This window comes from Cynara cardunculus, assembly GCF_001531365.2.
Source record: "Cynara cardunculus var. scolymus isolate 2C chromosome LG 13, CcrdV1, whole genome shotgun sequence".
Lineage (NCBI taxonomy): Eukaryota > Viridiplantae > Streptophyta > Magnoliopsida > Asterales > Asteraceae > Cynara > Cynara cardunculus.
In genome coordinates, this window is record NC_037540.1 from 39,888,037 (window position 1) to 39,890,781 (window position 2,745).

Consider the following 2,745-nt stretch of genomic DNA (forward strand, 5'->3'; position numbering starts at 1 on the left):
ATTACATAAAATATGAAAACTTTTAAATAGTTGATTTGATATTAACATTGATATATTTTTTTTTCAAATTTTTATGATATTTTCAAATTTATATTTTATTCAAAAATAAAATCATTATTGTTTTCTTAAAAACACATAAAATTGTATTATAACATCTATAAAGACATATAATATTAAAATCGAGATGTGTCTCGCTGCATTGCGCGAGTACTGTTCTAGTTATAATAAATAAATTGAATCAAGAAAATTACACCAAAAACAAGAACTTTTAAAAAGGTTAATTTGATACTGATATCAATATATATTTTTTTTTCTAAAATTTTATGATATTTTCAAATTTATATTTTATTCAAAACTAAAACATCATCGCTTTCTCTCAAAACCACATAAAACCGTATTATATCGACATAAAAAAACGAAACACTGAAATTGAGATGTGTCTCGATGCATTGTACGAGTCCTTCTAATATATATATATATATATATATATATATATATATATATAGAAACACAAATATTATAATTACATTTACAGTTTATTATTGATACTCGGATTTCAGTCGGAAGCGAGAGGTATCTCTATCCTCAACCCTATCACTGGTTTATAAATTCGGTGATTCCTCATCCCGATCAACTCGCGGATGTGACGATCGAACTGAGTATAATATTAAGTTTCCTATTCAGTACGATTTTTACCATCTTCACAGTACGGTTTTTACCATCTTCACATTACGTTTTTGTTAATGGCATGGTTCTTCCCTCAAAAGGTGGCATGGGACGAAACAGTCGTTATGGTTCTTTTTATTTCGTTTCTTAATAAGTAAAATATGTCATCTGCTTCAGCCTATTAATTAATTATTAATTAAACTTAAAAAATTATTAATTAAACTATTTTAATTAAATTTTATATATTAAATTTTATTATAAATAATTAATCTGATTCTAATTATTTAAAACCACACATATTTATATTTACTTAATAATAAATAATATTAATTAATGGTGCATGGCTCGAGGCTTCGTATTTTAAATTACTTTTGCAAGTAAAAAAAAATATTAAGAACCAATTTATATATAATTAATTTAATCATTAAGGGGTTGTTTTTTTTTTATACCTTTTAATAGTTTTATTAAAAGGTGAATCTTGTATGACAAAAAAAAAAAGTCTATCTCTTAATGATTCTAAAATTTTTCGAACAATTTTGTATATTGGCCACTTTTAACCACTTAACGTTCTAATTTCATTGTAAACAATTATAAACAATTATATTTCATTTTGCATTATATTATGAAAGTATCTTAATCATTTTGACTACTTAATCATTTTTAATCAAACCATTCAGCAACTGCCAAACAAGCAATATTTGCTCGATGAGTATTTTTCATATAAACTCAAATTTGGTTAAAAAAGATTAGAAATTCAAATAGCTCCAAACGGCAATAAGCACTAAACTCGATCCAAAACACTCAGATGACACAAAATTATTTATAGGGTAAATTGTATGAAAAAATAACGTAATTTGACTTGATTCATATTTTGGGTAACATACTTTCAAAACTTCCATTTTGGTACATAAGATGTGAGGTTTTAAATATTTAAGTACCCGGGTGAAACATTAACCAGTTATCATGCTGATGTGGCATCCAACTCAATTTTATTTGCTGACGTGATTAATGACATGGATTTTTTCTAATATAAAATTAGTCTTTTTTTAATCTAAAAATTAGTCTTCAAGTGATTACCCAGGTACTTAAATGTTACAAACGTTACATCTCAGGCACCAAAATGAAAGTTTTGAAAGCATGTTATCCAAATTATGAATCAAATTAAAGTACGTTACTTTTTCATGCAATTTATCCTTATTTATATTATAAATATGTTCTACAAAACAACATTGATTTTTGAAAATACCAAAAACATCAATGTATATATAAAGAATTCTAAACACTCAGATAAAAATAGGGTAATACTATATACAACTCATTTTTCTATCAGATTCAAATCAAATCATGTATTAAAATGCAAAAAATAAATCTTAATATTAATATATGTGACGAAAAAAATAATATATAAAAATGCATTTAACGATATATATGAATGTATTTAACGAACCCTTAAAAATACAAATAAAATTATTGTAGACCACTCAATAAAAACTTTATGTTATATAAAAAAAATGGCAAATTTATGGTCAAATTAATAGTGGTGGGGTCAAGATTACATTTGGGATATTTTTTAATCATTTAATTTTGTTTATTTTCTTTTAAACATTAAAGTTATTCTCAAACAAGAGTATTATTTCTCATTATTTAATTTATTTTCTATATTTTATTTTAAATATTTTTATATTAACATATATAATTTGTATATTAATTAAATGCGTTTAAAAATATGTTTTTTTTACAAATTATATCATTATAATTATCTCGTCATTATATTTGAAACGAGCTCAATATTGAATAGTTTTTGAATTTAATCATGTTTTATAAATACGTATAAATTATTTTAAATACTTAAAGTTCATAAATTTGTATTTATAATTGATATAAAGTGTAAATATTGAAAATAACTTATACGTATTTATTTTGAATGTATTGAAGAAGTGATCATAATAATACTAGAAGGGTAATCGCACAATGCAGCGAGATAGTTTTGATTTTAATATTTCGTTTTATTCTTTATCTCAGTCGATATTATAATATGTCTTATGTGATTTTAAAAAAAACGATAATGTTTTTATTATT